Source organism: Haliotis asinina, chromosome 14, assembly GCF_037392515.1.
Source record: "Haliotis asinina isolate JCU_RB_2024 chromosome 14, JCU_Hal_asi_v2, whole genome shotgun sequence".
NCBI lineage: Eukaryota > Metazoa > Mollusca > Gastropoda > Lepetellida > Haliotidae > Haliotis > Haliotis asinina.
In genome coordinates, this window is record NC_090293.1 from 513996 (window position 1) to 530697 (window position 16702).

General features: G+C 40.4%; 1 protein-coding gene across 2 annotated transcripts in view; it reads right to left on the reverse strand.

The window, feature by feature from the left end:
* Nucleotides 1-16702, reverse strand: part of LOC137261714 (uncharacterized) — a 31018-nt gene that overhangs the window by 8017 nt on the left and 6299 nt on the right. The window contains exon 1 of one of the 2 annotated variants that reach the window (XM_067799498.1): nucleotides 6077-6230. The exons of the other annotated variant lie outside the window; for it this stretch is intronic. The gene's annotated coding sequence lies outside the window, so the exon portion shown is untranslated. Of the gene's footprint in view, nucleotides 1-6076; nucleotides 6231-16702 lie in introns of those variants that run through there. 2 annotated transcript variants of the gene reach the window in all.

The following is a 16702-nucleotide window of genomic DNA, read 5'->3' on the forward strand; positions in this document are numbered from 1 at the left end:
GCTGTTCAGTGCTGTCCTTAGTTTATATCCATTTCTGAGCTAGACCTATCGCATTCTTAAACCCTGTTTCTTAACTCGAACAAATTGTTTTCAGGCAGTTCTTCCTCTTAGCACTATGTTCTCACTATGTTCCTAGTGCATGTAATCATAATAGCAGTCACATCCTAGTCTGACCAAGCCCATCCATAAAGTTTTTAGAGACTGTAAACACTGGCGCCACTTCATCAGTCCATCTGCACACAATTCAAGTGAGTGAGTGAGTGAGTGAGTGAGTTTAGTTTTACGTCGCACTTAGCAATATTCCAGCTATATGGCGACAGGACCAGTATGCACAGGAGATGCACTCAACCAAATCATGCACAACATGCACAGGAGATGCACTCAACCAAATCATGCACAACATGCACAGGAGATGCACTCAATCAAATCATGCACAACATGCACAGGAGATGTAATCAACCAAATCATGTTTAACTTTCACAGGTGATGCACTCAACCAAATCATGTATAACATGCACAGGACATGCACTCAACCAAATCATGTAGAATATGCACAGGAGACGCACTCAACCAAATCATGCACAACATGCACAGGAGATGCACTCACCCAAATCATGCACAACTTGCACAAACAAATCATGTCTAACATTTGCAGGTTACTGGTAACCCATGCTCCCCACATGTAATTGAATATGAAAACTTTCATTACCTACATCCATGGGAAATTTCCTTTCTGCACAATAATGTGAAGCTCCAGCAACATTAATTATAGTGTAGCCAGTGTAGCTGCCATTATCTACACTCCGTACTGTACTGACTGTGATGACATGCCATCTGAGTGTTATCCATTCACCCATGGTAATTACAACATCAGGATTTAAACAGCCTCTACAATGCTCTCCTTCCCACACAAGGCTAACATCTAATAGTAAGAATCACATTAAGCCTGGGAACAGGATTTAATCAGAGACTGGCTTCAGAGCATGATGCTTACTCAAGCCTCACAGGTGATATTTGACAAAACAAGCACATGAAGAAGAAGAACCTGTTATATGGAAATCTGCAGTCATGTAATGTATGTTACAAGCAGACTTTGAAATTGGTTTCTCCTGAGCATGTACCTGCAGAGGTCAGTTTGTGTTTAGGCTTCAGTATTCACTTGTGCATGAAAATGACAGTCTTCGTCAAAGTGCAAAGATGTTTGCACTGTCAAGGTTGCTCCATAATCCTACATCTGTCTTAAGTGAACTCAAACAATGTTTACAAACCTGTTTGCTGCATTTTTGCACAAGAGCATATATCAAGTTTATTGCAATTCCTGAAGATTAAATATTCTTCATTGTGGCTGCTGTGAGTAAGCCCTCATCATAAACATCTATCTTAGTGCATTTACATTTAAGTAGAGCTTACACTTGATTGTATATCATTTTGGACTCCCCGATGTCCTTCTTGACAAACTTCACAAGGTGCAGAATATGGCAGCAGCACGAATCGTGATCCTCATTCCAAAGAAATCACACATCACTCCAGTTCTTAGAAATCTCCATTGGCTTCCAATAAGAGCAAGGATCCAGTTCAAAATTCTGTCTGACAGACAAAGCATCACATACGCATGTTCCCCTAAACTTCCCTCTCACAGCTGCATTATGTAAGGTCTTCAGTGTGTCATCAAGTTCACATTGTAGCTATTAAACCTGACAAAACAGACACGAAATGCCACACATGCCTTTGTTTATGACATAATTATTCATCTGAAGGAACACGATACAATTATCATAAGTTGGAGGGAAGAAGAGTGAGAAGGGGGGGGGGGGGGATTAGGGGGAGATTGTGACAAGGAGGATCAAGCTGAGATGAGAAGGAACAACTCTGTGCAGTGTGAAGAGACTAAGAGGAGGGTGGTGAAACTAAGAGGAGGGTGAGGAAACTAAAAGGAGGGTGAGGAAACTAAGACGGGAGACTGAGGAGGGTGAACTAACAGGAGGGTGAGGAAATTATGAGGGGAGACTGTGCAGAGTGAGGAGACTAAGAGGAGAGTGGTGAAACTAAGAGGAGGGTCAGGAAACTAAAAGGAGGGTGAGAAAACTAAGACGGGAGACTGTGAGGAGGGGGAAGCTAAGAGGAAGGTGGTGAAACTAAGAGGAGGGTGAGGAAACTAAGAGGAGGTGAAGAAACTAAGATGGGACACAGTGAGGGGGAAACTAAAAGGAAGGTGAGGAAACTAAGGGGAGGGTGAGGAAACTAAGGTGGGAGACTGTGAGGAGGGGGGAACTAAGAGAAAATAAGAGGAGGGTGAGGAAACTCAGAAAGGAGACTATGAGGAGGGGGAAACTAAGAGGAAGGTGAGGAGAGTAACAGAAGGGGAGAAAGTGAGATGAAGGTGAGGAAACTGACAGGAGGAAACTAAAACGAGATACTGTGAGGAGGGGAAATGAAGAGGAAGGGGAGAAAAGTAAGAGGAGATTAGGAAACGAACAGGAAGGTGAGGAAACTAAGAGGGGAGACTGTGAGAAGAGTGAAACTAAGAGGCGAGAGAGGAAATTAAGAAGGTGATTAGGAAACCAAGAGGAAGGTGTTAAAACTAAGGGGGGAGACTGTGGAGAGGGGAAACTAAGAGGAGGGTGAGGAAACTAAGAGGAAGGTGATCAAACTAAGAAGGGAGACTGTGAGGAAACTAAGAGGGGAGACTGTGAGAAGAGTGAAACTAAGAGGCGGGAGAGGAAACTAAGAAGGTGATTAGGAAAGCAAGAGGAAGGTGTTAAAACTAAGGGGGGGACTGTGGAGAGGGGAGGCTAAGAGGAAGGTGAGGAAACTAACAGGAAGGTGAGGAAACCAAGAGGAAGGGTGGGAAACCTAAGGGGGAGACGAGTCAACCAAGTCAGCGAGCCTGACCACCCTGTTAGTTGCCTTTTATGGCAAGATTGGGTTGCTGAAGGCCTATTCTACCTAACCCTTCATGGGTCTGTAACATTGCCAACTCGACATGGCTTGACAGCATAGATATAACATTACTCTTTTGGTATACCTGTACAAAAAACGTGTGACATTCTTGTTATGGTATACCTGTGCAAAACAGGTGTAACTTAACTGTCATGACATACCTACACAAAACAGGTGTAACTTAACTGTCATGACATACCTACACAAAACAGGTGTAACATTACTGTTATACATACCTGTACAAAACAGGTGCAACTAATATCATGAGTGAGTGAGTGAGTGAGTTTAGTTTTATGTCGCACTTAGCAATATTCCAGCTATATGGCGACGGTCTGTAAATAATCGAGTCTGGACCAGACAATCCAGTGATCAACAACATGAGCATCGATCTGCGCAATTGGGAACCGATGACATGTGTCAACCAAGTCAACTAGTCTGACCACCCGATCCCGTTAGTCACCTCTTACGACAAGCATAGTCACCTTTTATGGCAAGCATGGGTTGCTGAAGGCCTATTCTACCCCGGGACCTTCACGGGTACTAATATCATGACAAAACAGGTGTAACATAACTGTTAAGACATACGTGTACAAAACAGGTGCAACATTCTGTTATGACATTCTTGTACAAAACAGGTGTAACATAACTGTTATGACATACCTTTACAAAACAGGTGTAACATTATTGTTATGACATACCTGTACAAAACAGGTGTAACATTACTGTTATGACATACCTGTACAAAACAGGTGTATGCAGAAGAAATCTGAAGCAATGTAGTGGCAGATATAGAAGAAGTCTGAAGCAGTGTAACCATTATTGACCTCTGACAAGATGTAATGGTGAAATGTGATCAACAGATGAAATAAGTGCAATGATGCATGAAGGTGGAAAAGTCAGAGCTCCAGATAATTTTTCAAGCAATTGGGTATTTACTCCCATGTCTGTTTATGTATGACTAATTGCATTTTTTGAGGAGTAACTAGCATTTAGTATACTCCCAGTAGTTAAATGAATTGAGTACTTTTATACAGACTTTCTTATTCTCATTGGGTATTTAACCCTTCCAAATATATAAATTTAAATACATCTCAAAAGACTAAAAGTTCTTAATAATTGTCATATTGGCAAAAATGTGGTAGCCATTTCTAGATATTCATCATGGCAGTCATGTGACTGTAAACCCCAGACAGTGGCTACGGCAAAAATAGTAGCATTCATAACTACTTGTGTTACTCTGGCAAGCTGGATGGCATCTTCTTGTAGGTCATGGAAAGAGACCAGTAGTTACGAATGCAAAAGTACATGTATATACAGGCATCACCTACCATCAGCTAATGCTGTTGTAAAGTTTGTGTGCCATGACGAATCATACGCAAGCCAATTTAGTTAATTGAGTAATGTATGCAAGATTATTATAGACCTATTGGGTTTCAAGTGATTCTGCTGCGTTTTTTGAACTCCCAGATTTTTAATTAACTGAGTAAATGGAATATTTATTGAGTAAAATATGCAAATATGCTCCTTATCTGGAGCTCTGACAAGTAGTAGGTTTTGTGACAGGAGACATCCATAAGACATGACATCTACATTTGATGGGATTCAGATCAGGTATTACATAAGGATGTACCGCACTCATGAATCAAACTGTCAAGGCCATTGTGCCACCGAGTACGAGCAGGTTATCACATTCAAGGAGTGATGTGTGGAGTTATATTATGCAGAACATATACATACACAACAAGGAGCGAATAAAAGCAGGTTAACACACAGCAACATCCACATCAAATACACAGTAACATCCACAGCTAACACACAGTAACATCCACATCAAATACACAGTAACATCCACATCAAACACACAGTAACATCCACATCAAACACACAGTAGCATCCACAGCTAACACACAGTAGCATCCACATCAAACACACAGTAACATCCACATCAAACACACAGTAACATCCACATCAAACACACAGCAACATCCACATCAAATACACAGTAACATCCACATCAAATACACAGTAACATCCACATCAAACACACAGCAACATCCACATCAAATACACAGTAGCATCCACATCAAACACACAGCAGCATCCACATCAAACACACAGTAACATCCACATCAAACACACAGTAACATCCACATCAAACACACAGCAACATCCACATCAAATACACAGTAGCATCCACATCAAATACACAGTAACATCCACATCAAACACACAGCAACATCCACATCAAATACACAGTAGCATCCACATCAAACACACAGCAACATCCACATCAAATACACAGCAACATCCACATCAAACACACAACAACATCCACATCAAACACACAGCAACATCCACATCAAACACATCAAACACACAGCAACATCCACATCAAATACACAGCAACAAAAAACATCAAACACACAGCAACATCCACATCAAATACACAGTAGCATCCACATCAAACACACAGTAACATCCACATCAAACACACAGTAACATCGACACCAAAACAAAATAGCATCCACATCAAATACACAGTAGCATCGCCACCAAATACACAGTAGCCTCCACATCAAATACTGGAATATTGCTGAGTGCGGCGTAAAACTAAACTCACTCACTGACCACATCAAACACAGTAACATGGACATCAAACACATCCACCTCAAACACCTCATCAAATTAACTTCAGTCACCAATCATCATTGTGCTTTCCAAGAATACTAGTACAATACATGATAATTACAATCAGACAACAATATACTTCACAATTATGACAAGTCACTTTAAGACAAGGACATACCTCAATATATGTTTGCAAGATCACACACACATACATCTATGACAAGTCACTCAAAATAAAGACACACCTGAATATATATGTCATGTCATTTAAAGACACACCTGAATATATAACTGTATGATGAAACACCTTCACATCTATGATGACATTTCACTAAAAACAAAGACACACCTGAATACATATTTGGAAGATGATACACCTTCACATCTACAAAGATATGTCACTCAAAACCAAGACATATCTATGATGACATGTCACTTAAAACAAAGGACACACCTGAATATTACCTGGCCGCAAGCTGACCACTTGAAGAAATAGCTGCCTACTTACCTGAGAATGAGTGTCCACCAGTGTCTTGCTACCAATGTCCCCATGCTGTATCTGAGTCAGGGAGTGTATACTCCTGTATCTGACAGGGGACATGTTCACTGACAACAATCTATTTGATTTATGCCTCAACAGGCAACCTGCCCAGCTGATCACTGGAGCATAACAAGAGCTGTTTGTCCTGGATCAGGCTGCTACTCCCTGCCTTCTTTTGAGAAGAGTCTATTTATAGCCCATCTCAAACCTCACTGTACCATCAGGTCAACTAGACTGAATTCATTCAACATTTTATGTCTTTGCTTGTATACAACAATGTTCCATGTTACACTACGTTTACTCGCTTCACAGTGCTTTAACTGATATAGTACACAGCATAACCCAACTTTACATACCTGTGAGTTAACGGCTTTACTTCCTGAAACCATCGGGCTAATGTTTTGTTGTCATGCATTACATCATTATCATACTTGTCATAAGAGTCAAGGTATTATTGACACGATATGTTAACAAGATATACTTGTCTCTCAAATACGCATGAAATGTAATTAATGTCCTTAGGTTGTAGTCTTTGTTGTGACGTGATGTGCAGGACCTTTACTAACTGCTTCTCACTGGCATGATAGAGGGAAGAATTATTGTTCCTGTCAGATATTCACATGTAACCAGACTTTTGTTCAAGTCCAGACATTTCAATAGGAAAAGTGCAGTATTGGTGTAATTAAAAGATTACAATCAATAATATTTCTTTTTACTAAACTTCATAATAGACTGCAATACTACTGTATACTAGACTACAAAGAGAAATTTGTTTTGTATCACAAATAGGCTACACATAAATTTGTTTGATATCACAGGTTTGGCAACACATGAATTTGATCGATAAGATATACATTGTAAAACCTCAGTAACACAAATTGCACAATGCCATAAGTTGGATAAATATACCCATTAGTTTGCACAAAACAGAGGACAGTTATTGCCAGTTAATGATAGTAGAAAGGAAAATCCTCAAATATATTCTCACTTCTCACACACAAGCCTATTACACTGACACTGAAATTAGGAGTGTTTTGTAAGCAGAGAAGTCTTTGCTGGTATAAATGCTTTGGGCTTTATAATCACAGGTGTCAAGAGTAAATAACACTTCAAATATATTTGTGATCAGTAATACCTGAAGATTCATTATCAACATACACATGTGTGTCATTGTTTTCCAGAACCTAAATTCCATGAGCAACGTCTTCGTTTTCCTAATGTTCATAGTCAGATTATTATTTTGGCACATCTTAATCTGCAAAGCCCTATCTTAGTCTGCCAAGCTCCATCTTAGTCTGCAAAGCCCCATCTTACTCTACAAAGCCCCATCTTAGTCTGCCAAGCTCCCAAGCTTATTAGTCCCATTAATGTATCATCATTTGCAGATTTAACTGTGCATCTTCCAGTCGAGTCAGACACAGCAAGTCATTACAGGACATAAACAATGCTGGTGACACAACCTATGCACTCATGATCTTGCAGAAATGAAGTTTTGAAAAACAATCATGCTCATGTAAATCCATGTAAAACAAGGCTATGTTCACATCTAGTATTCATAATTCGACACTGTGACTGTGACACACTGTGATTGTGACACACTGTGACAGTGACTGTGACACACTGATTGTGACACACTGTGACTGTGACACACAGTGACTATGACACACTGTGATTGTGACACACTGTGACAGTGACTGTGACACACTGTGACTATGACACTGTGACTATGACACACTGTGATTGTGACACACTGTGACTTCATGATGAGTTGCAAAACATGATTACATGTTGTTAACCCAGTAAGTGGGACACATGCAATCTGCCCTGTTTGTGAACAGGATCCCAGTTCCAGTATATAGCATATATAATATATATAGCATGTATATTATTTCACGTAATATAATCTGAAGGTAAAGTTTACAAGTGTCTGGGTGCAGACTTCTACATCATAACATCACTTCTTGACTATTATTTGTATGTGAGCAGGTGATTTACTGCATGGCAGTACATTACCTGCAGATAAGAGAACTGGTTCAGGGTATAAACAACACATAGATTTCCTGGGTTACCTGCAGCCACATAGAACTGGTTCAGGATATAAACAACACATAGATTTCCTGGGTTACCTGCAGCCACACAGAACTGGTTCAGGGTATAAACAACACATAGATTTCCTGGGTTACCTGCAGCCACATAGAACTAGTTTAGGGTATGAACAACACATAGATTTCCTGGGTTACCTGCAGCCACATAGAACTGGTTCAGGGTATAAACAACACATAGATTTCCTGGGTTACCTGCAGCCACATAGAACTGGTTCAGGGTATAAACAACACATAGATTTCCTGGGTTACCTGCAGCCACATAGAACTGGTTCAGGGTATAAACAACACATAGATTTCCTGTTTTACCTGCAGCCACATAGAACTAGTTTAGGGTATGAACAACACATAGATTTCCTGGGTTACCTGCAGCCACACAGAACTGGTTCAGGGTATAAACAACACATAGATTTCCTGGGTTACCTGCAGCCACATAGAACTGGTTCAGGGTATAAACAACACATAGATTTCCTGGGTTACCTGCAGCCACATAGAACTGGTTCAGGGTATGAACAACACATAGATTTCCAATAGAGGGGGTTGATAACAAGTGTGGAGGTCACACTGACAGCATAGAGGTGACACCTCCAGCTAGAACGTACGTCACTTGAACCATCACAATGATATACATCTACTATTAAGTAACAAACTACTCTGTTGTCAAACTAGTTGTAGACAATAAATCTCTGCTTTGCTGTGAATGGCTTTGATCCTAATGTTGAAAACTACAAGGACAATCACAATGCTGTCACCCTGTCTGACAGAAATTGTGTGGTAACATATTCTCTATAACTCAAATGTGATATATTCCACATCCACCACAATGAAACATGCCAAATTATTTGTAGCTTTGAAATAGTCATATCGAAAAATTCTGTGTTTGAAGTTACCAATGTAAAACCATATTAAGTCACTCAATAGATGAAGCCATCTGTTCATGAATGGCACTGATTGCAGGGAAGTAGTGAAGGGGACCTCATAAAGTTATATGTCGAAGTAGCAGCCATAAATTCCCAGGTCCCATGCTGGGATTCAAACCCTGGACCTTCTGATCACAAGTCAGACGCCTTGTCCACATGACCAAGAGGTTAGCCCTGTCAGCAAGCTGACCAAACCATCAAAAGTCATTTGAGAGAAGTGGGAATTTGAGCATATCGATTGAAAGTTGGACTTTTCCTGACATGACTACACAGTCAATGACAAGACCATTGGTGCAACAAGCACAGAACCTGAAGAACACCTGGAACGTGTTTGGTTCAGCAATGAATCACATTTCCTCCTGCAGCAACAGGATAGGAGACAATGTGTCTATTGATGTCAACCTGAACATTTTGGGTTGAACTGCATTTGACAGGCTAACTGATTTGTTGCAGAAAGCATGTGGGGAGCTATGTCCTACACAAGCTGATCTGAACTAGTGTTGGTTCAAGGCAGTCTTATAGCAAATCTCCACACTGATCAAATTCTGATACCTCACTTGCTCCCACTTTTAACTGCAAGAGGGAGCTGTTTGAGTACGACAAGATTCAACCCCACACAGCTCGTGCAACAGGTGCCTATTTTGCCAATGCAAATGTCAGTGTCCTTCCCTGGTCTTCCAAATTGCCCGACCTGAACCCAATTGAGCATCTATGGGACATATTTGTTTGATGCAGACATAAATGTTATCATCGTCCTCAGGTTGTTAGACCTTTGCAACATGTTGCAGGAGGAATGGTGAAGAAATCCCCAAGCAGTAATCTGACAACTTAGGCAATCCCTGCTGCAGGGGGTGATGTAACCAATTACTGCTGACTTGAACACCTTCTTCTGTCCAAACATGTGGGGCGAGTGAACTGAAGTAATGCTGCCAATGACAACAACAGGTATTTTCATCTAAATATGTTTAATACATTTTTTTATTTTTGGCCTATGCATTTCTTATTTTTAATACAAGACATTATAGCTCTGGAATGTACACTTTAAATATAATTTTGAATGATTTGTCTCTTATAAATAACAACATTCAAAATTATCAAGCAATTTTAGACTACAAAATAAACATTTTTTTATGTCAAATAATTGGCTATGTTTTTTTGATAGAATTCCGATCACACGATGTTTGATTTATCACTGACCTGTGGAGGGGTTTGGGTGTGCCTTGAAAATATCTCTTCATGTGCTATAGGTATAATCACTGTGTCCACACAAATGACAAGTGATTGGTTTATATGGCATGTTATCATTTCAAAACTGGGTTAAATCTCAACTATATTTACTGTAATCCTCAGGTTTATCAGTCCTGCCAATTATAAACCTTACCTTAAAATAACACATGTATAAGTGGCTTCCTTGATAAACTCATAGCTCTGTTGCAGGTGTAGAGTGAGTGAGTGAGTGAGTGGGTTGGTTATGTCTTTAATATTGTACTGGTCTGACCAAGTAAATGTCAACACTCTAGATCCAGAGATAACCTACATTTCCCAGACAGTATGTCTTGACATACAGTCAAATAATGCAGTCAAATAACACAGTAAAGTTACACTGTCAAGTAACACCGTAAGGTCACACAGTCAAATAATACTGTCAAATAACACAGTCAAGTCGCACAGACAAATAACACAGTTAGGTCGCATTGATAAATAACACAGTGAAGTCACACTGCCAAATAGCACTGTGAAGTCACACAGTCAAATAATAATGTGACGTCACACTCTCAAATAGCACAGTTAAGTCACTTTGTCAAATAACACAGTAAGATCACAGTGAAAGATATCACTGTGAAGTCACACAGTCAAATAACACTATGAAGTCACACCCTCAAATAACACAGTTAAGTCACATTGTCAAATATCACAGATCACAGTGTAAGATATCACTGTGAAGTCACACAGTCAAATAACACTATGAAGTCACACAGTCAAATAACATAGTTAAGTCACGTTGTCAAATATCACAGATCACAGTGTAAGATATCACTGTGAAGTCATACAGTCAGCACAGTTAAGTCACACAGTCAAATAGCTCTATGAAGTCACACAGTCAAATAACACAGTTCAGGCACTTTGTCAAAAAACACAGTCAGATCAAAGTGTAAGCTATCACTGTGAAGTCACACAGTCAAATAACACAGTTAAGTCACTTTGTCAAATATCACAGATCACAGTGTAAGATATCACTGTGAAGTCATACAGGCAGCACAGTTAAGTCACACAGTCAAATAGCACTATGAACTCACACAGTCAAATAACACTGTCAAGTCATAAAGAAATTACCAAGGTAAGACAAGCATAGTGTATATGGGTACTATTTAGGGAAGAAATCACCACAGTGACACAAGCATGGGGCACTTGAGTCCTAGTCTTCAAGAGGATCTCTATGGCAGATGAGATTAGGAAAGATAACGAACACATGCTGCATGTCCTTCCCTTCAAACAAGACCACAAAATGACCAGACCAGAATTGATGTCATTGCACACTTGAGGAGCAGAAAAAGATTTATTGATGTAATAATGTACCATGAAAAGTTCCTTCAGTTTCAATCAAATACTCACTGTTTGAAGGCATCAAAGCTGGCACGCACCCAAGAGATAACAACGCACAACAACCCATATGAGTGACACTGTATTGACTCTGTCATAGATCACACAAATATGTCAAACTCAATAGCAGATAGAAAATGTTCATTCCCTTGTTCTGATGAAGACTGAGGAAGTTTGAAGTCCAGAGTGAATGCTGTTTGACAAGTTTAAGGCTGCAGCTGTTTGGGTGAGCAGAACCAGTGGTGGACAGCATGAGAACTGATCTAGACAGACAGCTGGGTGTGATGACAGACAGTATGGTCACACACAGTCTAACTACATGGTACACACATCTGTCAGCCCCTACAATACATATGAGTACAGTGCTCAGGTAATGCTCCTAAGTAATTGATATTGCTCATAATATTTCCTTTTAGTGGAGCGGCTAAGATCAAGTGTTCAAAAGCACCAAATTTGGTCATCACATAAAAGAACATGTTTCAAGTAATTTCAGATATGGAGGCACCTCAACTTTTGTATATCTTGTGTGCATGCGCAGCACATAAACTTTGACATACTATTTTCAGTGTTTAATTGTTAGTATTGCGGGCATTCATCACACACCTTTAATTTTCATAAATAGTGATATACAAGTTCATGAAAAGACATGAAATGCATAATTTTAGAAAAATACAAAACATTTTGAAACAATGAGCACTCCCTGTTCCCAAAATGGCAGTTAAATTTTATCTTTATGGACTAAGATTGTACTCTTGGTGAATATGTGTGTGTGCTTTTGATACATCTCATTAAAACTGGCTGAAAGTGAACATAAGTGGCAAAACAAATGCAGAAGAATAAATACAAGATGACAAAGTCATCAGTATCCCCTTGGAAACACCACAGCTATTTTATTCAGAATTCCAAAACTATCAAAATGCACCAGTACACCCCAAGACCTCTGTAGTTTTGTGAAAAAACATTGAATGGTTTTTAAATTCTGCTCTGGAAAAGACAAATGGGCACATGTTTTAATACAAAAAGTATAAAAGTCTATTTAACAATCAAAATCCATGTCATTATTCTCCAACGTCATGGCTCAAGGGTAAGCAATGGGAATAATTTAGATTACCTTTTTTCCAAGGGAGTAGTCATTTTTTCCGGTACAAATCACAGGCCCCCCTAAGTAATTGAAGGAATTACAGCAAATTTGAAGGAATTGCATCTCAAATGTAAACAGTCGGTAATACTGGAAACACGCATCTCCGAAGATGGCCGAGCGTGTTTCCAGTATTACCGACATTGCTTCCGATAGGGCCGATGTGTTTCTGTTATTACCGCTAAATTACCGATATCGCTGCAATTGTTTCGCGAGTGGGCTGCGTTTGTTTACATTTGAGATGCAATTCCTTCAAATTTGCTGTAATTCCTTCAATTTCTTAGGGTGGCCTGAAATCAGGGTTAATTGGTCTTACCATTTAATGGTTAATATCAATAAATTTAGTGCAAACTTTCACTTTTCACTTATCCAGACTCATACTAATTGCTTATCTCATCCCATTTTTTAATAGTTATTTAAAGTCAAGTCTCACCCCAACACGTTCCAACCTGCGCATATGCAGTGTCTCTCTTATAAGTGCCAACAGGGTTAGACTCACATCATGAAGGGCCAAGACTGTGACTCTTCAGTCTCTCATATTAGTGTCAACAGATTTAGACTCACATCATGAGGGGCCAAGACTGTGACTCTTCAGTTTCTCATATTAGTGTCAACAGATTTAGACTCACATCATGAAGGGCCAAGACTGTGACTCTTCAGTCTCTCATATTAGTGCCAACAGGGTTAGACTCACATCATGAGGAGCCAAGACTGTGACTCTTCAGTTTCTCATATTAGTGTCAACAGATTTAGACTCACATCATGAGGGGCCAAGACTGTGACACTTCAGTCTCTCATATTAGTGCCAACAGGGTTAGACTCACATCATGAAGAGCCAAGCCTGTGACTCTTCAGTCTCTCATATTAGTGTCAACAGATTTAGACTCACATCATGAAGGGCCAAGACTGTGACTCTTCAGTCTCTCATATTAGTGCCAACAGATTTAGACTCACATCATGAGGGGCCAAGACTGTGACTCTAAGAATCAGTCTCTCATATTAGTGTCAACAGGGTTAGACTCACATCATGAGGGGCCAAGACTGTGACTCTTCAGTCTCTCATATTATAGTCAACAGATTTAGACTCACATCATGAAGGGCCAAGACTGTGACACTTCAGTCTCTCATATTAGTGTCAACAGATTTAGACTCACATCATGAAGGGTCAAGACTGTGACTCTTCAGTTTCTCATATTAGTGCCAACAGATTTAGACTCACATCATGAGGGGCCAAGACTGTGACACTTCAGTCTCTCATATTAGTGCCAACAGGGTTAGACTCACATCATGAAGAGCCAAGCCTGTGACTCTTCAGTCTCTCATATTAGTGTCAACAGATTTAGACTAACATCATGAAGGGCCAAGACTGTGATTCTTCAGTTTCTCATATTAGTGCCAACAGGGTTAGACTCACATCATGAAGGGCCAACATCAATCAATCAACTGCTAACTTGGTTTGCAAATGGGATCGTCCTCCTTCACCATATCACTAACTTGAGCAATTTCACTAGTCATCAAGAACCAAAGCTACCAGAATGCAAGGTCTTCTGAGCTTGCTCAGCTTGATACTATTATCAGACGAGTCTTCATGGACCTCACTATGTTCAGATCCACCAACAATGCGATGATATCAAACTTCAAAGATCCAGTATGACAAAGAATGTTTGCTTTTCTCTATGGTCAACCAGCAGAGGTACCAGAAGTCTATCTCCAACCAGATCTCCTCAGCAGCCGTGAGACTCATCTTACTTTCTGGAAGAACCCTTTCATCTCAAAAATCATGAGGAACAGACATAGTATTCAAGTGAACACAGCAGCATTGCTCCTGTCTGGATTTCTCTGATACAGTACGCAGAAACCCAATAACCACAGTTTATATATTCTATAGTCACTTCTATCCATAGAAACAATGAAAGTTATACCTCAAAGGGACCTGACCCGGGACACCGCCCCACAGTTTTCTTGGCTTCCAGGAACAATTAACAGAAAAGTCCAGACAAATATGAAGAAGTAATAATAATAATACGAGTCCTTCTCTAATGATATTGGCATGACATTTGGACTCGACAAATGTAATACTCTTCATTTGAAACGTGGCCAGGTAAATGAAGGATGGGTCAAGTTACAAGGGGGAGGATTTATTGAGCATCTTGTGGAAGATCAGGCATGCACCTATCTTGGAATGCAAGTTCGAGACAAGCTCCAGTATGCCCAAATTCAGGATAAACTTCGGGCCAAGTATAAATCTTGTTTAAAGAAAATCTGGAGCTCAGAGTTAAATGCTCGGAACAAAGTCAAAGCCACCAATACTTTTGCTGTGCCAGTCCTCTCCTATTCCTTTGGAGTAGTTGATTGGACAAAACAAGACATCCAGAGTCTTGACCACCTGACCAGAAGGATCATGTCTGATAACAGAGCATACCATCCTCGTTCCTCTCTTAATCGTTTATATATGGAGGTCGGGGTTTGATTAATGTGGAGGCTCTTCATGACAGAATTTTATTGTGCACTTTTGCACATATTTATTTATCGGATGATCCTCTGGTGATGCATGTGAAGACGCATGATGAAAGCAAGGAATTCCACAACTACTTTAAGCGTGCCAAGGTTGTTGGACACAATCTGAAATTTGAAGTTGATTTTGTTGATGGCGATGTACTGCTGGACGGTACAGTGATGGGAATAAACCAGGTGAAGTCCTTCACGAAGTCTGCCCAGAGTTGGTCCTGTGTGGACAAGCCATGTCTGAGAAGCCATTGCATTGTGTGTACATGCAGTGTGTGGAACAGAACAGCAATCCAACCGACTCCTTCGCCTGGATGAAGTCAGCTGGTCTCAAATGTGAAACTGAGGGCTTCCTTTTTGTTGCTCAGGACCAGTCACTTCCCACTTGCAATCGCCAGAATGTGATTCGTAACCAAAATGTGAACATGAAATGTCATCTTTGCAATGAATTCACAGAGACTGTCCAACACCTTGTCAGTGGATGCCCTTCCTTGGCACAAATATCTTAAAAGACATGATGGCTGCTTTTACTATCGTCCAAGGTCCATCCATGGTACGACCCTGAACATGACCAGGGCGTCCTGGAAAATGACAGCTATAAACTTCTCTGGAATAGGCCAATATACAGCCTGAGACAAATTCCAGCCAACAAACCTGATCTTGTCCTTTTTGATAAAACCACTGAAATTATTTATGTCATTGAATTTTCTGTCCCTTTCGACAGCAACGTGATTGGCAAGATTCAGGAAAAGCATGATAAATATGCAGACCTTGCCTTTGAAATGTCTCGCCTGCATCCCAAGTACACTGTTGTCAGACTCCCCATTGTTCTCGGTGCCCTTGGTTTGGTGCCTCCTGTTCTCTTGGCGCAGATCAGGAGTGCCCAGATTCTCCACCGGGAGCACAGCCCTTCCGACAATCTGGGTAATGCAGAAGGCTGCAGTGTTGGGGAGCCTCCATATTCTCAGGAAAGTTTTTGGTGGGTTCGACTAGGCAGTGTTTCCTGGGATAAGTTCCATTCGCTGTCTGGGATGCGTGTAGAGGGGCGAGGGCCCTGAGTTGATGATGAGCTTTACCAGTCTGACTGTGCCAGTATCACTCAAACCCTCCCTGCTGCATTTCAATTTTAATCTGTAAAACATAATATGTGCATTTATAATGCACTCACGAGGTGAATGCTCATAGCACTAACAGTCAAAGCATGCATGTTACTACCCCTGATAACACAAGCTACCTGTTAGGTGCTAGAAGGTTATAGCCATATGACTTATACCACCGGGTACCCGTTTTCTGCTGAGTGAACAGAGACACTCACTTGCCTAAGGTG